A 24,965-nucleotide genomic window follows, 5' to 3' on the forward strand; every position below is an offset into this window, starting at 1 on the left:
GCCGAATTATTCAGAGAAGAGAGTCTCTGAATCCTTACGAACACAACCTAAGAGGTGAAATCAAGAGAATAGGAAACCAAGAGCAGGATGAACAGAGACTGAGACACAACCCTTCATAGATACTTCACTGGTTCCCTATTTCATCACAAGTGAGCAGTGGGTACGGTTGCCTGGAGCTTGCTGGTGCTGCAGAGGTTGCCAAAACTGAGCATTTAGTCGTAGCTCTGTGACAACTTTCAGATCCAAAGAAACAACGATTGCAAGTGGAAGTAAGTAGTATCCAAACCAGTCACCTCAAAATGGTCTTTACTTAATTTATTTTACTTTACAATGTTCATTTCCTTTTTAAAATTAAAAAAAAATTAAATGAACCCTGAGCCTCTTATTTTCCTTTGATCTCTCTGACAAAGGCATGGGGCCAGAGGTATTTAAGGACGGGCACTTTGAACACTGTTAAGGACTGTGGGAATACGTGGCACATAGGAGCTCTTATTAAATTGAAAGGGAAAAGGCCCAAGCTCTCAAAAGTGACGAGAACTAATTGCTATCATCATGTTTTTAAAAATGATATGATGCAATATTTGCCAGAAATGGACAAAGGTATGTCAGTGGTATTTTAGGCATTCAAATAGCACCAGCTTCATAGATTTGCATGGCACTCTCTAAGGCCATAGAAAGGAGCTCAAAGTTGCATTTCAGTTGCGGGCATCTCTCTTTCTTTGGCAAATAGAGGACGGAGAGAACTTATTCTTTTCAATAAGTTCAATGGTTTGTAGTGTTAGCCCCCAAACAATCCAAAGTTTTAATTTTAGAAAATAAATGAGGCATCAGAAGATACTCAGGCTGTAGGAAAAAGAAAAGAAAATCAAATACTGACCTATTAAAAGAATGGTTTGTTTGGAAGTGGCTATTTTTCCTAAAATATTAATTGAATACCTCCTTCAAGAACCTTCTTCATGTTGAGGAGGAAAATAAGGGTTCTTTTCAGAGGAAATTTTGGCTTGCTTCATTAAGCAAAATTCTGCGGGGCTCTCTTTGCTAATAATACTAAGAATTAAGTTGGAAAATCTGGGTTAATGCCCATAAACAGGGGCAAAAGCAGAGTGAGGTAATTTACCAAGCAAATATATCATTTATGTTATTAAACATTTTTAGGTGGTACTAAGTCCTTCAATGACACTAAAAGGAAACTGCCCGTATCATGAGAGTTAAGATCAAATGCTACTCACTGGATATAAATCAGGATAGTTACATAAAGTGCCATACAGTATTACCAATCTATGACTAAAGTTAAAAAATCAATATTGTGATTATATAATTTATACAAGCTCTCTACTCCAGGAATTCAGAACACATGCTAGGCTTTTTAGAGCCAATCCTCTAATACTTAACATTTTTTTAATTTGAATACCCAAGATAGCCACAGAGTTTAAGGACAATGCCTACCGGTTTCAAATAAGTTCTGCCTAAATCATTATCAAAAGAAGCAAGCACTGTTAAGTAATGATGTTTTTGTTTTTTTTTTTCAATTTCCAAATTCCACAGAGGCAAATGCCATGACTGCTCTATTCATTGGCTATGACAATTATAAAACTGGTTGTTATTTAAAAAAATTAAATTTAAAATGTATTGTAGATATTCTTCATAATTAAATCATTGATACATGCCCCTAAAATTTGCAATACTTGAGAAAATGGAAGGTTTGGGGAAGGTACAGGAAAATGCCATTACCTGAAAAAAGTAACTCCTTATGAATTCTATTTTTAAATCTGCTTCCATTTTATCTTCAAATTATTCACTGCATCTGGAAAATAAGACATTTAAAATATTTTTAACCGACCGAGATTCTTTGCTTGTTTTTTGGTTGGTTTCTTTTTGTTACCCAATTCTTTCATAAAGTTAAGTTGAAAGTAATGTTAGAGCAAGAGTCAAAAGAATGTCAAAAACTAAAATAAAAGTATTTCTAGAAAAACATCAGGAAGCATTATGTTTACTTCATTTCCAGAACTACACATAATAAAAACTTATTTGTTTTGCAAATAAGTAAGTTCACATTTTTCCCGGAATTTCCTTGGCTACCGACAGACCTTGAGAACGATTTTACCAGAAAAAATGATTAAACAGAAATGTGAAGTCTCACAACACTCCCAAATTCTAATGTTTTATACCAAACTGCTCACTTGCTAAACATAAGTAAGAGATAGGCTATCAATAATTAAGAATAGTTAAGGTATAACGAATGAGTTGGGCAGTGATTACCTGGCATGATGCAGGATCATTGAGATATATCATTTTGTCTTTCTGATTCTGAAAGGATTCAGGAGTCAATATTTCTCTCTGCTGATAGGGCTCTAGAAGCAAATATCTGATTGCGATGCATTCCTGAGTCTATGCCCCTCCACCAAGCAGGATTCCTGGCTTCCATTCCAACCTTCTTTCATTGGCCACGTTTTAGATGCTGGGTTTGCTTTTCCTTCATTGTTTCTTTACTAATGGAAGGTGGACGCACTTTGCAGCTGCTTGCAAAGGGGGAAGTTTCTTTGAGTTTTGCCTGGCTGTGGACTTGAACACCAAATCCATGGTGATGTCAGCAAAACGACACCAACAGAAAGGTTTTCTGCCATCCACCCCCCTTCTTTTTTTAAAGATGTACATCCTGTACAAAATCTCAGTGTACCTCCTTTGTCCCAAAGAGGTGGGGGATTTGACTGAGCAATGATTGATGAAGGAAGGAAGGAAGGAAGGAAGGAAGGAAGGAAGGAAGGAAGGAAGGGAGGGAGGGAGGGAGGGAGGGAGGGAGGGAGGGAGGGAGGGAGGGAGGGAGAGACAGAAACAGAGAACTAGAAAGGGGAGAGAGAGGTAGACAGAAAAATAAAGGAAAGAGGGAGAAAGCAAGATAGAGAGAAAGAAAAAAGATAAGGAAAGAAATAAAAAAAAGAGAAAGAAAAGAAAGGAAGGAAGGGAGGAAGGAAGGAAGGAAGGAAGGAAGGAAGGAAGGAAGGAAGGAAGGAAGGAAGGAAGGAAGGAAGGACGAACGAGCAAGCTAGTTCAAATCTAACCTTTGGCATTCACCGGACACTGGACACCCATCCTGAAGCAGGCAAGAGAGCTAGTGTTTGGTCTCCCTACAGCTTTTCAGTTTTCCTGATATCTTTTCTCTCATCCTCTACAGCCTTGTTTTTTGCCCAAAGATCCAACCACTTCAAAAAAGAGGCATGTCCAGCAATTGCTACTCCAAGAGAAATTTGTTGGTGCCAAGCGTCACACTACAGTTTATCCACCTGTGACACTGCCACAAGCACACCAGACCACAGAGAGGGTGCGGCTCTCAAGGATGCGATGAAAGGCTTTCAGCACCAAAGCCAGCTAGCTTAGGTAGAACTAATTCTTTTTTTTTTTTTTTAACCAGGAAAAACTCACCAGTAGGGAGTAAAGGAGAGAGGAGACTGGCAAAGCAATGCCATGGGTTTTCGTGTCCCTTTCGAGCAGAGGGAACATTACAGATTGGTATTTATAATCTTCTTCCCAATAAGTCCTCCCTGCATTAAAAAAAATTAAATATTTTATGAAAAATGACAAAAGAAAGTGTGTGCAGATCAACTATAGAGCCAAGACATGGAAAATGGAACTACAGAAGACAGATCAGATGAAAACACAAGATGCTCTCAGACTATTTGAGTAGTGGACTTTTCTTTTGTGATTAAAAAAATCTTAAGCCCATTTAATGTTCACTTACAACAGATGTATAACACAGATCCAGTACTTAAGAGTGAGAAATTGGAAGCAAATTGACTTTTGACACACTCGATGAAACAAGAGAAAGAGACTTTGCCAGTAACAAGTTGTTTCGTGTGCAGCTGGCTCAGGAAGACTACTTTCACTTTTGAAAGGAGTGAGCTTGCTCAGGATGGCAATTTTGCTTCCTTTTCAAAATGCAAGCAACGATACTGGCCTACGACTTCCTTTCTGGCTATTTTGTTAATAAAAAGCAGGGAAGGAGACTTAAATTGAAGGAAAAAAATAAGACCCTGATTCTGACATGGAAACATGAGACACATATTTTTAAAAATCAGATATCTGTCATTTCTTGCATGTAAGTGAACTATATGCTGCACAAATGCTTCCTAGGCACCAGCCAACTTTAACACTTTGCTCTTGGGAAAGCATACACAATTAGATGAGAAAGTGGGGGGAGTAGGGGTGGCTTGGGAAGGAATCGGGGATTGAATCACTTGGATCCTGCAAGAAGAGAGATATGCAGTATGTAATGAGCTAGTATTTCTGTAAAATTTTGACTCTGTAAGAATGGGATTCTTGTTCTGGGAAAGGCACAGAAGAGCCTGGAATCCCCACAATGACACTTATGAAAAGAAGCAACCACCAAACCAAGAAACCAGGTTCAGCTGCAACAGAGAGACCTTTGCCTGACTCCAGGGTACAGACTGACTCACAGGAACAGCCCAAAAACCCTTCTCTTTCTGCATTTCATCCTAGCAGGTCAGCTTTTCTCACCTAGGGCCCTCCTTGTCTACTGATTTCCACATTTCCCTCTTTATTTCGAACCACGACAAGCAATCAAATAGAATATGACGATTTTATACAGTCTTTACCAAATTGATGTTTGGAAATAAAAAAAAAAATCACCTATATTATCTACTTATTGCTCTCAACTTTTCCCCAAATCAGTCTGGTTATTTTGCTTTCCAGCCTCCTCCATCCACCCCCAAACACTTTCCCTTCTCTCTCTTGGACACGGACACACACACACACACACACACACACACACACACACACAACTGCTGCTTGGCCCAATCTGGTGCCTGCTTAACAACAACAGAATGACAAGCAACATCTGTTTGCAAAAGAGCCAAAATCAAACCTGAACGTTTTTTGGCTAGGTTTCTTTTTTTTTCCCCCTGACTCTAAAATGGGAGGGGGCAAGAAGGAGAAATATGAAGATTTCTATGCAGCATAGCGGGCATCGGCTCCAGGGAGGCAGCAGCTACACTCCCCTAGGGCCATGTCGAGGGAAAGCAGTTTTAGGTAAAGCCACCGCAGTATGCACGGCTGTCTCCCTGAAGCCAGCCCAGTCACATAAAATCCGACATATCGAATGCTTCAGAGTCTTTTTTTTTTTTTTTCCCTAATAGCTTCATGTTCATCTTCTAATTAGAATTGCAAGGCCTTTGTGTTGGGGGAGGGGTGCAGAGAGGCAGAAAGGGAGAAGAGTAAGGCGGAAAGGGAAAAGGGGCAGTGGCCAGGAAGGGAGCTGGTTCCCCTGGTGGGACCCGCAGCAGCCTGCGCTGGAAGGAGCAGGGCTGCGGCAGAAACCGGCGCAGCTGTGGCCGTCGGAAACAGGCTCTGTCGTTCCCCCCCCCGGGGACGTGGATTTCTGGGAAGGTACCGGCAGTCCACAAAGTCACAATGCAGAGGACCAGAGCTCCCTCGATGGAGGTGGGGGCCGGAGGGTGGGAGAAGGAGCTGGGAGAAAGAGAAAGCCTCGCTCCCCAAAGGAAACGATTTTTTGCCCCAGTGGAAGGGAAATCGGGGACTGCGAGAAGCCCAACTCCCATTTCGCTCGGGGTTTGGAAGGAACCCACACGCATTAAGGGGAAAATAAATTCAGACAAGTTGCTAAGGAGACTTGTGTAAACTCCAAGCGCAGACATATTTCTTGGCCTTTCCCGGATGCTCCATCTCGTATTCTGATCACGCTGCTCTGCGGCAACGTGGCACCAACCTTCTGCATTCATCTTGGCCTTCGCCGCGCAGACTGGCAAAACACGCCGCTTCTAGATACCGCCATCTCTCAAACTTAGCAAGTTAAAAGTGTGTGTGTGTGTGTGTGTGAGACTAGCTGGGGGGAAGAGGAGAGGAATCTTAATTTGGAATATTTAAAGCATAGGTGTTGAACAAAGAAGAATATTTACACCGTGTTTTCTGAGACTAGTAAGGACAGGGGTGGGCAAAGCATCTAGCGCTGGAAATTTCCCTTTGCCTGTAGATTCTGTCCTTTCTCCACGCCCCTAGACTTTTTCTCCCTCCCACATCTCTGGTTAAAATCCTGTGTCCTCTGGCAGATGAAAGCAGAGCCTGGATCGCTGCAGATGATGGCGTAGGGGCCGGGGCTCCTGCAGAAAACAGTGCATTCCACAAAGCGAAACCCTGCTCCCTGCTCAGGAGGGTGTCCCAGGGAGATCAGCTCTTTAAAAACAAACTGGGTCAATTCATAAAACCTCCAAACCAAACCTGTTTAGATTCTAAGCCAGCTACCATTTCAGAAGAGAGATTCTACCCTGACACCCATTCTCTGGAGCTGAGAACTTGTCCCACAGTGACACATCTTCAGTAGCAGCTGATATATGTCAACATTTGATTTAGGGGAAAATTAACATTTTCTTTCAGGACAGAGATGTTTGTACTGTAGAAGCCAATATTTTCCTTTCTCAGCCTCCTGTATTAGAATTTCTAAAATCTTCCCCAGGACAGAGAGAGGATAGACAACAAATAGCTTAAATTATTGCCCAGAGTACTGGGGCAACACATGTGCTCCAAAGTCTGGTCTGTGTGTAGGTTTGTGTGTGTTGCTTGCATGTGTGCATTTGTGTGTTTGTATGTGTTTACATGTTTGTGTGTGCATGTATTTATGTGTGTTTGTGCATTTATATGTGTGCATGCATGTGTACTTCAACATGTATTTTGTGTCTGCATGTGTGTGCATGTGTGTGCTTGTGTGTTTTTGTGCATGTGTGTTTATGTGCATGCGTTTACATGTATGTGTGCTTGTGTGTGTGTGTGTGTGTGTGTGTGTGTGTGTTTCCCTGCCTTGCCGTGATGGTGAGATTAGCAAGACATGCACCAAGACAGCTGGAAGGTGAGCATCTGCTCAGTCCCTTCTTTAATTAGGGAAGTTCACAAGGTAGGCCCACCAGCCACAACAGAAAAGCTCCAGCATGGGCAACTAACCGAGCATACTGATTTAGTCACAATCCTCGGAGGAGTGGCCATGGGACAAGATATTGGTAAAGGGATGGGAAAGTCTTTGTATTCAGTGCAAAGGGCTGGGTGTGTCTCTTCATGCTCCAAGAAGGCTATGCAGCTTCCATCGCTTCCCTCTGCCAACCTTTATTTGGTTTTCACACTTCAAGGCTAAAGCAAGCTGTGCTGCCTCAGTTGAAATAAGGCCGCCAAGCAACGCTTAAGCTAGCAAGAGGGAGATTTTGCTCCTGCCATTTACATAGAAAGACACAGTCCTGCAACTAGCCCTGCTTGCCCACCCTTTATCCATGGGACTCTATGAAACTGAGCCCTCGATTTTAGGGAAGGGGAGGCCATTGGAGTTCTTTATGATCTTTTCCCTGCAAAGCATATCCTCAGATGTTTTGTGGCACAAACCATCATGACTCAATCAAAATGAAAAATGAACCTTGAGGCAGAAGCGCAGGGTGGGCCTATTACAGCAGGCGATGGGGCAATTACCCTGTGACCTGGTTGGCCTGAGGGCAGGGCAGTGACACCTGCACTTTTTCATTTGCTCAGGAAGGTACAGTAGCCTGAACCCCAGAAAAATGCTGTCTAATTGGCTGTTGGCCTGTTTGTCCTATCTGCTAGGGCTGGGACGACTGTCTCACCCCAATGTGAAGATATATTTGTGAGGACACTGAATGATTCTATATTATCAAAGAGAAAAAGAACCAATTTACAGGATTAATGCAACAACCGGTCCTGAAATAGAAGATTCTTTCCCACCTAGATTGCCAAAAAATGCTTTCCATTATAAGTTGGCTTACTGCTTTCTCACATTCCCCAAAGAATAGAAAATATATGAGATACCTTTTATTATACTACCACCTGCCCTCCCTCCAACCCTGCCAATCCTTTGTGGGAAAGAAAAGATATTAGTAAACAAATGAGCAACATGGCTAAGCTAGCTTGGAAAGAAGACTGCACCATACACATAAAAAATGAATCCAGAGAACTAGCAGGTGAAAAATACAGTTTTCTATATCACACTGGAAAATCTTTAAGAAGCCTGTTCTTTGAGATGCAGAAAGAAAAATACTCATATTAACAGCGGCTGGAAAATGAAACTGCTGCCCAGATATATCTCAAAAACTAAAGTAATACAACTGCTATTTTCAACATGAATATAGGTACATATTTTTATATATGTGTAGATTTATAAACAGGCATAAGTGCTTGCCATCCAAATCTCTTACTTCTACCCCTGAGGTCAAAGACCACACCTTTTCCACATTTTGTAAACTGGCCTTCCTTTACTCCACCCTGAAATTCAGTCTTATGCCCTGCATACAGGTTAGGGAACAGAACGTCCTGCCCCTCCATCATTTATGAGCTAATGCTTCAGACTGCAAAATGCTTCACACATCATTCAGCAATTGCCTCCCATGGCCAGTTGGTATTATTACTCCACGTTGCGCAGAATTGACATAGAGGAAATTAAGTGTCTTTCCAAAGCTCACATATTATTGTAATGGCAACATCGGAATTCAGATTCCTCTCTCCTCCTCAAACTGATGAGAGGGTTCTAGGTCTGGCTGAAGGAATTTGGAGGTACCCCATCTCTCATTCTGTGTTACTTGTCAGTCAGCCAATTGGCTCCAACTGTTACCCTAAGATACAGGAAACACCTGCCACATGGACTCCAGCAGCTGCCATCTTGGGTGACTCAAAAGAGAAAGCAACCAACTGCTCACATTGGGGTTGGCATCAGAGATCAATTGAGGCTGAGAACAGTCTTCAGCTGTGTCTTCTAGTCAAGCCAATCCAATGGCGTGTTCCTGTCATTCTGATCATGAGTGACAGATGACCGGCCACAGGCTCACATCTCTGCACCATGGTTTAGCCTAGACTCAGACTAAAGCCCACCTATCCATGCCCTGAGGTCATGGTCAGTGTTGTCTGAATTTTTATTTGTTTGCACACATGAGTCAGAGCTGAGGAGAGGGCAGATTCAATTTCGAAAAGAGGACATCAGGTTCAAAGTATTTCATGTAAAATATTTACATGTTTTCTATATATCCACAAGTCAAGTGGCTATTAACATAAACTTCAAACATTATTAGTGCTCCTCAGGGGGCATTCAAATGGTTAAGATGCTACTCTTGGGTAGAATTAATCCCTAAAATAATCACATCTGTATTGTCATCTCACATCAATAATTTATTTCTGAAATTTAATATGGACCAGACATCACCTCATGGATGGCTCATAAAAGCAGGATCCTATTTCCCATTTCTCTTGGTGTGGTATTTTTGGGGTGGCAGACAAGAATGGGTGGGGTAAGCAGAACACTGAATCTCAAGTCCCATCTATATGATTTGTAAACAGAAAAGTCTGGCAAAAGCCACAGATAGAGTCTAAAACTCCTTCTTGAAATTTTAGAATTTTAGAATTTTAATTATATCATGAAGAACTTGAGATGCCACCTTTTAAAACTGTTATTCGTTAAATTATGCCACTTATGCTGACTAGTGGGGTGGTAACTATGGAGTACAAATTGAAAAGGATTCTGAAATCGTGTCTGACCTCACTAGGACAGAGTTTTAGGAGCACTTACTAAGTTTTCACTGTCAGGGGGTAAAAAAGTTGATGATGAAACTTACACCAAGTATTTGCCATTCCTGACTGACCCTCAACTCCTCTGTATCAGGATGTCTTCATCTTCCTCATGAGATGGGGTAGAGCTACTCAGGAGCCTCTATGTGATGAAAATGCGGATTCCTGAGAATAATTGTTTTTATTCTTATATCGTCTCTGGACAGTCTAGCAAATAAAGAAGGAGTTCGGGTTAATTTTTATCTAGCATGGAATAGGTCTTACAAATTTGATACACATGATCTTTAGAGCACTCTCCAAGTTACTGGAGCAAGGTAGAGAAAATAGCAAAACAGTTCCCATCCTCTTGCCCCCTGTCACTGGCAGATGCAAACCTACCAACATCTAAATCTCTGTTAAAGGCAAGAAAATCAAGAAAAAAGGAATTTCTGGGCTACCTCCAAATCCATTAATCCTAAGTCTAGTTCCCTTGAGAAGCTATGCAAGACAATAATTTGACAACAAAGAGCTCTCCCAGGGCAATGCCAGGGGATCAGACTGGCACTGCCATTTCTTCTGGACAGCGTGGAAGGTTCCTGGGGATGGGTGGGGGCGAGCAGGGTGAAGGGAAAATGCTGTGACGAGCTACGGGTGCTTTCCATCTGACATCACGGACGCTGCCAGCCTCCCTCCTGCTCCAAGGTTAGATGGCTGTGGCTGAACAGGACATAAAAGCAGCAGACTTGCCCTTTATTGAGGACACTCAGCCACAGACAGAGGCTCCAGAAACCCTCAGGCCCAGAGGAGGCTTTATCATTGTAAACAAGGTCTTGCTGGAAATTCACAGGTTCGCTAATGGACTGCTGTCCCTACAAGGAGGGGAAGCTTCAGTCTGTGGCCCAAGTTAATTCAAGTAAAAGTCCCTTTTCAGACACGGAGGCCGAACGGGACCACATCAGAGACTCTCTCACTCCTATTGATTTCGATTTCTTTGCTGAAATCCTATCACAAGCTGTTTATGAAACACACCTTCCCCAGAGTCAGGCTGAGAATCCTCGAAAGAGCAATTAGGTATTGATTCCAACCTATAGGGACAGCGACTTCATTTTCACATTTCCAAGATTCCAGAGGACACCTTCCTAGCCTCGGCCCTTAAGGAACTACCATAACAGCCTATAAAGATTCCAGCCATTGGACAGAGGTCATTAATCCTTTATTGACTGAGCAAACGTGACTGGGCTCATAGGCACTCCTGAAGTTAGACTGGCACCTAGTTCATTGCTCTGTCACCAGGGAGGACTGCAAATGGGTTCTCCAGCTCCTTCCTACTTTCAATACATTTGGTAAATGGACATGAAGGGTCAGGGCTGCCAGATGTTTCTCAATGACCTGTGTGCACACAGCCAGGGATTAATATCAAGTCACTGATGAGTTTTCCTTTTGGACCTGCAGCCCCTAGCAAAAGTGGTGAGCCCAGGAGACAGAAGCCTCTACCTCCGAGGTAGGAATTTTCAGGGAGACTTAGGCCCGCTTGACCTCCAAAGGGGAAGCCTGGTTGGAGATTAGAAATAAAATACAACAAAAAGTCTGTCTGGAACAGGTTTACATAGCATCCCCTGGGTAATAGAAAATTATGAGAAATTCCATGCAGGAGTTCAGCTGAGCATGATAGCCTTGGTTTCTGCACATCTGTAAGTCCTATTGGTGAGTCTGACTGGCCTGCGGATGGATTTGGGAACTGCAGTTACACTGAAAGGGCCATGAAGATATGACAGCTAACATAGGGCTGCCTCCGCCCCTTGCTCAGAGCTTCCTTTTGGGGGTATGTGAGCAAGTGGATCGTGAGCTCCAGGTTACCCTCATCCTAAAGTATCACCACCATTCATGTGCAGAAGGGTAATTGCTTGTCGCTCCAGCAACTGCTTGATTGACATAAGTTTACTGGTAGAGACGTTGGCATGTTGCTGCTGAAACCCAGAGCTAGATTTTTCTTCTTAGCAGTTCACCACCCCTCTAGACCCATGGCAGACAAAGGCATCACCAAATCCTTACTAAGCTAACATAAAAGCCCTGAGAAAGACTGCCTTTCTTACAACATATGGCCAACTGGCCTCACTGATGTTAATATGATGACATTCCTATTTAAATATCTTAGTGGAGGGCTCAGAAATGGCACTGTCTCCACTGTGCATTTTCTTTTCTCTTTCTATTAGATCTCTGCCTTTACTAGACTCGCACTTCCCTGCACACACACACACCTCACAAATGGGCTGTGCCAGATGGGCTCTTAATCATAGTAATCAGCTGGGAAATTAAATGTTAGAAAATCCAGCTCGTCTTCTGAATTTTCCCACTTGAGATTAGGGCCTGAGCTGTCACCATGTCCTATGTGAGACCCACGCTGCCTTTTAAAGAAGGACCAATGTGACAGACCCAGTATGGGCTGCATGCTTTATGGGTGTTTTTGCTTCTTTCCCAGAAAACGACTGCAGCACTACTCAGTTTTGTTTCAGTTCTGACGGCTGCTATTAATACCTCCTATTTACAGAACACACACCTCGGAGGAGCTCAAAACATTTACAGAAATTAACCAAGCCTTGCAACATCCTGTCAAGTAGGCAGGGACTAGATATTACTTTCTCCATTTCAGAGGAAGAAACCGAACTATTAAGAGGGCACATTTCTTTGCCATGCCACAAAGACAGGACCCCATCGCCCACTCATTTCCTGGGCTCTGTCTAAGCTACCAAATTAGGTAGGTGTTTATTTATACTGTACTCACTGGCTTATTACTCAAGTATTTTTTCAGGCACACACACATCATGCTATAAAATCCCGATGTGTAAATATGTCTTCTTTCCATCAGTCTCCCCACAAGTGTGTATTATAGGTTTCCTCTAGTAGGGGATCAATAAATGTGATGGACTGGTTTGCAATAAACGTATACCTCTTTCCAGAGTAGTTTTCTCTATCTCTTCCCAGAGATTCCTAGATTCTGCTCAAATGTCACTTCCTCAGGTGATTCTGGGGTTCTAGCAGCAGCCAGGTTTTTAGTGATTCTGTAGTTCACACCTCACCCAGCACTTGCCCCATTACTATTAGAAAAAGGTATCACAGTAAAAAGGAAGGAACCCTGTAGTCTTTGAGACAGCCAGGACTCCATTGGAATCCTAGTTCTACCATTATAAGACCTTGGACAAGGTAATTAATTTTTCTCTGTCTACTCATCTATAAAATGGATATAATAATACCTACTTTGGAATTCATCAGGACACTATTTGTAATAGGAAAAAATGTAAACAATTTACTATATATCGTTATGGAAACCATCAAATACATGATGGTACATCAATATTGGGGGATAATTCGAGACTATTATATGGAAGATTAGGCATATGCAAAGGAAGAGCTGACAAAGAAAGACTTCTGAGATATATTACATGTGAAGAACAAGTTGCAGATATATGTGAGTCACATATATATATGTGAGTCTCTAGATATGAAAATATATGAAAAACTCTCAAACTGTGTTTTATTATATATATATATATATATATATATATATATATATATATGGGTTTACTGAAAGGAAGGAAATGGGACAAGTGTATAGGATAAACTATTCAATATGTATAAATAAAGTGCTCAAGAAAAGATAACTATTACCATTGTTGCCATTATATGGGTTCTTTGTGGCAGGGGCTGTGCTGTATTTCTAGCTTCTGGCACACCATAGAGGCTGACTGACTGAGTGAAAGAAAATTACTCAATGAATGACCCATCAAGAATTAACTGTTGAGTCAGGAAATAAGATCACCCGTGTGAATCACAAAGAGTCTTATGTGTCATTTGGAATGTTTTTGAATGTCAGGAGGCAGCACAGTCCTTTGGGAAGAGACAGGACTGAGAATCAGGAGGCCTAGATTCCTGATCAGTGTTTCTTAGAGTGTGGTCTCAGGACCACCTGCAGCCAAGCCTCCCGGGAGGCTTATTAATCACTCAAGATTTCTGGGCCCCACCCCTGATCTGAATCAGATTCTTTGGGATTGTGATCCAGGAATCTGTGTCGTGTTGTACGCAATTTCTCTCTTTTTACCCAGCTCTATTGAAGTATAATTGGCAAATAGGAATTGTACATATTTAAGGTATACAACTTGATATTTTGATATATGTATTCATTGTGAAATGATCACTACAGTTAACCTACTCAACATACTCGTTACTTCATATAGTTACCATTTTCTTTTCCTTTCTTTCTCTCTATGTCTCTCCTTCCTCCCTCCCTCCCTTCCTTCCTTCCTTCTTTCTTTCTCACTTTCCTTCTTTCTTATGCAAACACTTAAGACCTACCTTCTTAGCAAATGAAAGAAGACACAAATAAATAGAAAGGCATACCACTGTTCACGGATTGAAAGAATTAACATTGTTAAAATGTCCACACTATCCAAAATAATATACAGATTCAATGCCATCCCCGGCAAAATCCCAATGGCATTCTTCATATAAATAGAAAAAACAATTCTAAACTTCATGAGGAACACAAAAAGACTCCATATAGCCAAAGCAACCTCCTCCCCTCAGTTTAGTACATTTTAATTGCAATGCTTTACACCCCACAGACACTTATAAATGCAGAGACAGATGAACAAGATTCAGTTTAACATTAGCAATATTCCTTTCTCTTTCAGGCCAATTCAGTGAGTCCAAAGTTGAAAAAGGAATGCTGTAATAACATTATTCACTTTTCAAAAGTATTTTGATGTTTAATATCCATTTTTAGGGTCTTCTGTGCGGTCATGGGGAACTAAAGTATTATGCTTTGAAGAGATCAGAGAAGCCATATGGTTTAAATCCTCATGTTATGAATGAGTAAACTGATACCCAGAGAGGGCAAGTGACTTATTCAAGGTCATGGCATTGGTGAGCTGGAGAACAAGCAGCTATCACCTTATTTATTTCCTTTCATTATTTTGGATACTTTTATTAAAAGGAACTATTCTAAATTTTTTTAAAATTCAGGATATTATGGGGGTAGAAACATTTTGGTTACATGTAATGCATTTGCCTCACTCAAGCCAGGGGCACAAGTGTGTCCTTCCCCCATACAGTGTGCTCCGCTTCCATTAGCTGTGGGTTTACCCCTCCCCACCTGACTGGCACCCAGTGAGTATTACTACCATGTAGGCACCTTAGTGTTGATCAGCTAGTACCAATTAGATGGCAAGTACATGTGGTGCATGTTTTTCCATCCTTGTGATACCTCACTTTGAAGGATGGGCTCAATCTCTATCCAGGAAAATATAAGAGGTTCTAGTTCACCATTGTTTTTGTAGTTGAGTAGTATTCCATGGTATACATATACCACATTTTATTAATCTGCTCATGTATTGATGAGCACTTGGGTTGTTTCCCAATCTTTGCAATTGTGAATTGTGCTGCTATAAACATTCAAGTACAGATGTCTTTATTATAGAATGTTTTTTTTTTTTTTTTCCTTTGGATAGATGCCTAGTAGTGGGATTGCAGGATCAAATGGTATTTCTATTTTTAGCTCTTTGAGATATCTCCAAATTACTTTCCTCAGGGGTTGTACTAATTTGCAGTACCACCAGCAGTGTAAGAGTATTCTAGTCTCTCCACATCCATGCCAGCATTTGTTATTTTGGGACTTTTTGATAAAGGCCATTCCCACTGAAGTTAGTTGATATCTCATTATAGTTTTGATTTGTATTTCCCTAATTATTAGAAATGTTGAGCACTTTTTTATGTTTACTGGCCATTAGGTCTGTCTTCTTTAGAAAAGTTTCTGTTCATGTCCTTTGCCCATTTATTGATGGGGTTGTTTGAATTTTTCTTGTTCATTTTCTGAAGTTCTAGATTCTTGTTATCAGCCCTTTAATAGATGTGTAGAAGGCAAATATTTTTTCCCATTCTGTAGGATGTCTATTCACTGTAGTGATAGTTACCTTGGCTGTGCAGAGGTTTTTAAATTTGATCAGGTCTCATTTGTTTATTTTTGTTGTTGCTGTGATTGCTTTGGGGGTCTTCTTCATAAATTTTTTGCCTAGGCTGATGTCTAAAAGAGTCTTCCTAACATTTTCTTCCAGAATTCTTAAGGTTTTGCATATTAGGTTTAAGTCTATTATCCATCATGAGTTGATTTTTGTGACAGGTGAAAGGTGGGGATCCAGTTTCAATCTTCTGCATGTGGATATCTAGTTTTCCCAGCACCACTTATTGAATAGAGATTCTTTGCCCCAATGTATATTTTTATCTGTTTTGTTTAATAGTAGATCACAATATGAAGATGGTTTTATATCTGAGATATCCGTCCTATTTCAAAGGTCTATATCTCTGTTCTTGTGCCAATCTCATGCTGTTTTGGTTACTACGGCCTTGTAGTAAAGTTTGAAGTCTGGCAGACTGATGCTTCCCCATTTGTTCTTTTTGCTTAAGATTGCGTATGCCAAAGCAATCTTGAGCAAGAAGAATGAAGAATAAAGCAGAAGGCATCAAACCTCCCAATTAAAAAATATAAAGCTATAATAACTAAAACAGTATTGTACTGTGATAAAAACACAGACATATGGAACATTATAGTGAGCCCAGAAAAAAATCCATGCATTCATGGTCAATGGATGTTTGACAAGGGTCAAAGAACACACAATAGGGAAAAATAATTTCTTTAGTAAATGGCGCTGGGGAAACTGCGTATCCACATGCATAAGAATGAAGTTGGACAAGTATCTCACACCATATATAAAAATCAACTCCAAATGGATTAAAGACTTAAAATTAAGACCTAAAACTATAAAACTACTAGAAAAAGCACAGGAAAAAAGCTTCTTGACATTGGTCTTTGGCAACGATATTTTGAATATGACATCAAAGACACGAGCCTTAAAAGTAAAAATAGACAAGTGGGATTGCATCAAACTAAAACGCATCTTCATAGCAAAGGAAACAATCAACCAAATGAAAAGACAGCCTATTGATGGAAGGAAATATCTGCAAACCATATTTCTGATAAGGGATTAATCTCCTTTTTATCTATTGATAAAAGTTTGAGAATCACTAGTTTACATTTTGTTCTGACTTCCTGTTTGACTTTAGGCAAAATCACAACCTTTCCAGAATTTAATTTCCTTCTCTACAAGGTAGTGGTTGGATCTTAAATGCGCCTTTAAGTTGTAAAATTCTATGCCCATAACTAATCCAATTCTCTGACTTTAGGTAGGCCTGTATATAAGCCATATACAATGGATTACTCAAACTTGGTTTGAGCTGTCTTTGGGTTCCTGGGCTATCATCTGGACACCTTCCAAATTGAGAAATTTGCCCCTGCTCCTTATATACTTAAATTGCTAAAACCAACTAGTAAGGACATTCTTTGAGCATTGGTTCTAAATGATTAAAAAATGCAATTTTTACTTTTAATACATATGTGTCATAATTATTATGGAATAAATATATTAACATGATAAAATAATTATAACAAATGTATCCGCCTTTCTCACATGCACAAGAAAGAGAAGGTAGTATGAAAATTGAGAACAGATACTCAAAATAGGGAAAGATTATTGAAAAATGCCAATAAAATGTCTCCTCTGGCCTTGGGTGTGGATGGAATAAGAAAACTGTGTCCAGCCATTTTCATGGAAATTAAAAGCCAAGACCACAGGTGGCTGAGTTGAAGAGAGGCTCTCTAGCATATTTTAAGTGCAGTAGGACAAAAAAAATGACAAATGACAGTATCACCCAATAAATCTCAAAGGTTTTTAGAAGGTAAAATCCAAAACCCAATGAACTTCTCCTTTAGACTTCAGATAGAGAATAATTTCTCAGAGTCACCAAGAAAAGACTCTAAGTCATAGTAAGAATACTCTGAGAGAGATTTCTACCAAAGGAAAGGACTTTGGAGTCGATAAATCTGGATTTAAATTTTCTTCATCCTATTTATTGAGTGTATGGTCTTAGGGGACTTCCTCAGTCACTCAGAGCTCCAATATCTTTATCTATATAATCAGAATAATAATGAGATCTCTTTTACAAGGTTAGTGAAATAATTGAATGAAATGATACATGTCAAAGTGCCTAGCTTTGTGTCCAAGGAAAATTAAGCATTTGGTCAATATTTAAGAGAAAACTCTCTTCTTTTTGCCATAGTATGATAGGTAATTGTCCTTTGAGTCCTGTCTTTTCTTCCTCAGTAAGCCTAATAAGGCACAGCAGTGAATTAGGACTATTCAAGAGGGCCGTGCTTTCGAAAATTTCAAATTGTTTTAATTCTAGAGTTTCTATGTTATTTAACTGTGCTCCATACCTCCTTTAGAAATGAAAACCAAATCACAAGCATCATTATGAGACATTTTGTCAAAGCTGCAGTGTACAGAATCTTCCAGAGACACCTTGAAATATATCTTATAAAGGAAGGCCTAGATTATTGATACCAACACATGGTCAATGATTTGAAGCTGATGAATTCCTAGGGATTCATCACTAGAAATATGCCCCTAATAAGTACCAAATATACACTAAATGAACATAAAATCTGATGCTTCTTGCTACTGTAAAAAGTGGGAAAAGACTTTATTAAACAAAAAGGTTGGTAGAGTACAGATGGTAGACATAGTGGGGTACACCCAAAATTCATTGAAAATATTAAGTCACAGTTAAACAAGTCAACTGGGAATACGCTAGATTGCTAAAGTTATTTAGACATTTGTCGTAATTCTACTAAACTCACTGCTCTGATTTGAATGTGTTCATCCTAAAACTCTGGTGTTGCCCAGTGATAATATTAAGAGGTAGGGCCTTTAAGAGGTGACTAGGCCATGTGGTGTCCTCCGCATAAATGGGATTAAGGCCCTTATAAAAGAGGCTTCACACATTGTTCTGCCATGTGAGGACACAGTGTTCCTCTCCTCTGGAGGATGCAGCCCTCACCAGACTATGGAACCTGCCAGCACCTTGATCTTGGACTTGCCAGCCTCCAGAATTGTGAGAAATAAATTTCTATTCTTTATAAATTACCCAGTCTATGGTTTTCTGTCACAGCAGCACAAAACAGACTAAGACACCCATGTTCTGTCACTTTAATAATATCGAGCTCTTTCTTGAAAAAGTTTCTAAGTGGAAAAGTTAACATTCCACCATCTTTGGAATTCTTTAGACCTAGAGCAGGGGACTGACCAAGAGCCTTTAGATGTGCTCTGTCTCTTTCCTACCATCCCTTTCCTTCCTTTCTGCTCTCTCACTGTCACAGCTATCACTCATACTCACTCTCATTTTCGACTCTGAGTCAGACACCTGTGCCTTGGCCTGTACCTGCTTAGAAACAGGTCTCACACATCCCTTGTTCACTGGCATGTGCCCATCCCTGGCATAGTGTTGGGCATACAGAAGTATGGAAAAAAATGACATACTAGTTGCACAAATCAAGGATGAGGTAAAAAACACTCATTGTTTTACCTCTACAAGTATCCCAAGTCATCTCCACTATACCTCATTATTTCCTTTTGCTAGGCATATATTATGTTATTATATATTTCATGCATTTATTTGTTCACTATCCTATGAGCTGTGAGAGCCTCTAGAATGGGGGAAACATCTTCTTCCTCTGCATCCTCCTACAAAGAGCCACTTCCCACAGTGGTTGGTAATTCACTGACTATGGCTGACTGACTCAGAATGAACATGATTAGAACGACCCACTCTCAAGCTTCCAGGGGAAAAGGGACCATGTCTCACTCATCTTGGCATATAGTTCAGTGCCTGGCACATTAAAGACACTAAATAAATATTGACTGAGGAAAAGAGAGACGCAGCATGAATGCATAATACTAAAAGAAAAAATCTAAATGTTTCAGCAAAGCCAAACATGCAGCAAAATAAATTAATGTGCTTCTTTTATTAAGTCTATCTTGCATTCATTCAACAATTAATTTATTGAACGTATAGTTTGTGCCAACCATTGTACTTGGCACCAGTGACGCAGAGGAATTATATTTGAGTGAGAAAACAGGTCTGTATGAAATTTCCACTCTGCTGGGGGAGGTAGATGGTGCACAGGTAATTGCATGTGTGCTGGCATTGTCCCTGGGCAGGGGGAGAGCGTCCCACTCTCGTACAAGCACTGAAGAGGCACAAAGGATGAATAGGGAGAGAGGAGGAAAGGAAAGAGGAGACCAAAGAATCTTCATCAAAATTCATCTGTCCCGTAGCAAGGAACTTCTTATAAAAACAAATGTACTAGGACATTAGTCACTCTTTAAACTGATGGTTGAGTGTGATAGCAAACTCTGATATAGCAAACTGACATCTTTTATGCATAGTGATATTGACACATATCAGGCAAAACCCCCCAACATTCCCATTTGACTGAGTCATTTGACAGACTCAAATGCCTGTGCTCAAGTGTGGGCTGACCTCCCTGACCTTGGCACCAACACATAAGGTCTTTCAGAACATTTTAACAAGTACAAGAAAGTAACAAGCTTTTGTTTCACTTAGCTTTCACAGACAGAGCCACTGCCTTGCACTTGGCATTCAATGTAACATTTTGCACCCGGGGATTCAAGCTCAGCAGGGAAGAGTGGCAGGCTAGAGGGTGAGGAGGAAAGCCAGTTCAGACACTGTCAAGATAGAAGCACAGGAACCTAAACACTAAATAGAACTACCTGAAGAAGGACCCACAAATGAGTTACAATACTGTCTTAGAATAAACTCAAGCTCGAGTATAGCTACTTTTGAACATCAAGATGGGTTAAGAGGAAAACCAAGGTGCTCCGGGATTTGGCCACACACAGCCCTTTGATCTGGCGCTGATAATTCCATCCTTCGTCTACCTTCTCTCCTTTCATTGCCGCCCTGCCCTGCCAGATGCCAGACGTGCAGTCACAGACCCTGATCTGTAAAATAGGACGCTTGTGTCTGGATCCGTAGGAAAGATGGGACAGGCTCATTTAGGCTCACGTATGTGGAGATGTAAACGAGCGGATCTGTGTGTTGGCCTTGCACGCAGAAGGAGTGCATGGAAGCAGGGCATAAATCCCCAAACAGAATAGTCCTTGTCACCAAGCATGTGCTTTTATTCATGCTCTTTCTTTCTGTCCTGAGGAGTTATCACATGGAAATGCAAAGCTAGAGAGCCGAGGGTCTCAAACCCTGCCCTGCCACCTCAGCGTCTGCTCTGGATAAGTTACTTAACTTCCTCCGACTCAGTGTTTCCCATCTAAAACATGTTGAGTCAAAGAGCAAGTAAAGTTACCTGGCACCTGTAGGTGTCCAATAAACGCTGATTACTTTTTCTCTTTCCCTAACGTAGAAATAGCCACATAAGAACCAAGGTCATGTTTGTTTGCTTATATATGTTTTTTTAATTTTATTTTTTAATTGACAAATAATAATTGTACATATTCCAGAGATACACAGTGATTTTTTTGATACATATAATGTACAGCAATCAGATTAGGGTAATTTCATGTATTTATCATCTCAAACATTTATCAGTTCTTTGTGTCAGGAATGTTCAACATTCTCTTTCTAGCTATTTGAAACTATATAATATATTATGGTTAACTATAGTCATCCTGCAGTGAGATAAACTACTAGAATATATTACTCCTTGCAAAACAAGGAGGATCAAGGGGCAGCATATGCAGGGATACAGTAACACATCTGAAGTACAGTACTGAGTAACCAAAGGTGAGTACAGGCTTTGAAAAGCAATAAAGGAAAGAATATTGCCACTGTTCCTTTGGGGGATAACCTCTTTGTTTCATGTCCTTTTGCTATCGTGACCTCCCTATTTCTCTGGTTCTCTCACATGACCACTTTCTTCTGGATTCCAATGCCCAGGTTCAATGACACCTCATGAAGAAGCAGGCAGCTGTAGGCAGCTCTGTCCTAACCACCCACTATCTCTCCTCCCTAACTTCCCAGGTGAGTCCTCCCACTGGGACAACAGGCTCTTGAGACTTCTTGCAGCACATGCTGCTGCCCTCACTTGGGCTCACGGGCCTGATCAGGCAGGCCAATGTCATCCCGATTTTGCTTGTTTATTCCTTTTATGAAAGGCAAGATTGGGAGAAAGAGGGACGGTGCATATCCACAAGACTGTTGGAGGCTCCTAAAGGATTGTTCTATCTGAATGGACGTAATTGCAAAACTCAAATGCTAACAAACTAAATGGCAATTCACACACACTCTACAAGGCTCAGTCAAAAGCCTTTTATGCATATTCTCTCAAGTTTCTATTTGTCATAGAAAACAGATGGAAGGCATTTTTTTTAATGGTTTATAAGTTAACTGAACTTCAGAAATATTATGTTCATAAATATATTACACAGAGGACTACTGCATTTTCCTTACCACCACAATATAAATAATATGTTATTTATATTATAAAATAAGTATAATTATCCATCTAATAAATATTTATTGACTACCTCTATGGAGTATGGCAATAAGGTAGACTAACAGAAATGCATACATGGGAGGAATTTTATATTCCCTTGAACTCTATTTATTGATACTGCTGATATATAGACTTCACGGATATACAGTGAAATTGCCTGCCATGTTTTTCAAGTATATCACATTTAACTGTCATGATAGTTTCATAAACATAACATTTTCACTTTTAGTGCATTCTCTCTTCAAAATATGCCTGGCCAATCTCACCAAACTGTCATCTCTTGCCTAAAAAAAATGGAATTTCCCATTGAGGATTATGTTACATTTGCTATGGAAATATTGATTCTAAAAAGAAAGACTGAGATTGATACTGTTGTCCTCAAACCCCAAAGAGAAAAAAATCACATTAATATCAGGCTGATGAATGTCCTAACCGAAAGTTAGCCTTTTTTATAGTTTCCAAGATAAGTCATATTTGCAGTGGTCTTTAGAGAAAAGAATGGACAAGAGAATCACTAGCAAAACAACTAATGCTCTCATTGCCACATCCCTTCTTTTTAGTTTAAGTTAGGGGTTTCTTTTTCATTCATTCAGCAAACATCTACTACAGGAGGTATTTACTATGCTAGGAATCCAAGTGGGCTAGTGCAAATAATGTAAGGTAAGAAAAAGGTGTCCCTAGGTAAACTACACATTACATATGATTTTTGATGAATTCTAAAAATTATTGAAACAGGATGTTTTCATTTTAAAAGAGAGTAACACTTGTAAAATGTAGTGCCAGGAGTCTAATGCCAGTTATTTTCATTCTTTTGCCCATAGGAAGTGGGCTAAAGAATAGGAATGTGGCATCTCTTAAGAGCGGTGGTTAAATATGTTGATGCTTATGAGGAGTATGGAATGGCAGCTAACGACTCAGTAAACAAAGGCAGGATAAAATATTCAAAAACATAGAAAAGAAGAAGATTCATGGCATTGGGTGTCAGCCCACATGCTCCGGAAACAGGAGTTCCATGTGACCCCTACCACTACTAGCTCCTGTTTATTACATGTTTCTCAAATGCCAGGGACATCACAAGATTTATATACAGCCTCATTTAATTCTCACAATAGCATAATGAAGCAGCTGGTATTTTTTCCATTTTATCAATTTTCTAAATAAGGATGTGAGACATAGAGTAGCAACATGTTTAAGCTCACATAGTCAGAAAATGTAGAGTAGGAGTTTAAGCCAGGATTAAGGGTCTAGCTGACTCCCAATCTTGACCTATATTGCTAATTTCTGATCAAGTTCGATCTGAAATTCAATGTGGGAAACTAGTTGGAAATAAAAACAAGGGATACTTCAGAATATTTCTTCATTTACATAGTGACTCTTACTATTTGTTGTATCTCAAACCTCTGCAACAATTTAATGAAAGCTGTAGACCCTCTCCCTAGAGAAAGGCCTATATGTTCACAATTGTGTGTGTGTGTACTTTTTGGAAATTTCAACAATAAGGCTAAGAATATGTGACCTGAAAGTTGCCACTGAAGAAGAATCCTAGATCACAGATGGACCTGACTGGGATGGAGTGCATAGAGGTGGCTCCATGGCCAAACCAAGCCAGGTGATGCAAATTCTCCAGTATAAGCAATTCTTTACAAGCATAGAACTGACCCTTAACAGGACTAGTCATGATAGAGACCCCAAATTATAAAGCTGTACGCAGAGAACTCAGGGTACCACTTGTTTCCTGAGGGACATTGGGGTGAGCTAGTAACATTGTCTAATGGAGTAGGAAAGGATGTTGCTAGAATGAATGTCAACTCTACACTTGGGCTGTGCCCACATGGTCATGACCTTGAGGCACAAGGAATTGACCCAGACTGCTCGGAGCTGAGTAGCCATTTCCCAGCCCACAGCCCAGCAGGTCACCGCTGTCTAACTCTGCCATCATGACACTGCCATCTGCAGCAACTAAGCAGAGATTTCTCAAGACCAAATTTATCACACCCAAGATTCCATTCTTACATAAGAATCACCTGTCGCTGGTGCATAAATTTCAGCGCCTAGCAGAGCCAAGGGTAATCAAGATTTAAAAGGAAGGGGCCTGAATAAACATCAAGCAGATTTCCTCTCTGTGGGGCTGAGTTTTGAAAAATCTTTGTGCCCTCATATGCCCCTCCAAGGAGACTGTCATTTTTCTACCTTCTGTCTGCATCACTACTGTCTGGGGAATGATGCTCTCGCTGCCACAGGCAATCTGTCTTCTCGGGGGTTCTGTTCAAGCTCTGACCTCAGTTTGCTGCAGTGTATGTCTCTCCTCACAAGTTCCAGCTTGCCCTCATCACCAGCTAAATTAACCATAAGGCAAAGACCTGACTCATATCACTGAAGGCTGAGAGAAATCAGGGCAAGCCTGGAGTGATGCATCACTGTATCAAAGACAGTAGGTCTAAAGAGAAATGCAGGAATGGCCCTAATATTGAGACAGCACTTTGGGTCATCAAGAAGATGCCCTTATCTTGAGACCTTGGAGTGGAGGTACTGGTGTGCTGGCTCAGCAAAGACAATGCCATTAGAAAGCAAGAGAAGAAAGTATTGCTGCCTAAGGAGTGATGGGCTCTTGATCACAGTGGATGGTGGGGAGGGCCCGGGGAAGAGGGTATTTCCTAAACTAAAACAGGGCCAAACCCAAAAAGATTACCTACAGCTGCATTTGGCGAAGTGTGGGAAAATTAAATTAGGATTAGCAAACATCTGAGAAGGTTTGCATCTGTGACCTTGGACAAATATTCCCTTTTCTGGGTTTCCATTTGTAAAGTGTAGGAATAGAATGGAGGCTTCTTCCTGCAGGAGCATGCCAAGATGGAAGGTGGAAGAAAAGGCCTTTGAAGCCGACATAGTTATTCCTCTGTCCAGGGGAATATAAACAACAATAACTCCAACGGCCTTCTGCTCTGCTTCTGAATGAGTTCTTTGCTTCTGTCTGAGAGGTAAAATAGTT

The 24,965-nt window shown here is 40.5% G+C and overlaps 1 long non-coding RNA gene across 2 annotated transcripts in view; it reads right to left on the reverse strand.

Annotated features, from left to right (window-relative positions):
• Window positions 1–24,965, reverse strand: part of LOC105885175 (uncharacterized) — a 434,201-nt gene that overhangs the window by 214,312 nt on the left and 194,924 nt on the right. Inside the window, exons 5-6 of one of the 2 annotated variants that reach the window (XR_012919005.1) lie at window positions 3,421–3,539; window positions 1,732–1,804 (exon numbers count right to left, since the gene is read on the reverse strand). This is a non-coding gene — a long non-coding RNA (uncharacterized LOC105885175). The remainder of the gene's footprint in view (window positions 1–1,731; window positions 1,805–3,420; window positions 3,540–24,965) is intronic. The other variant, XR_012919004.1, reaches the window with a different exon arrangement.

The sequence above is a fragment of the Microcebus murinus genome, chromosome 4 (genome assembly GCF_040939455.1).
Source record: "Microcebus murinus isolate Inina chromosome 4, M.murinus_Inina_mat1.0, whole genome shotgun sequence".
Lineage (NCBI taxonomy): Eukaryota > Metazoa > Chordata > Mammalia > Primates > Cheirogaleidae > Microcebus > Microcebus murinus.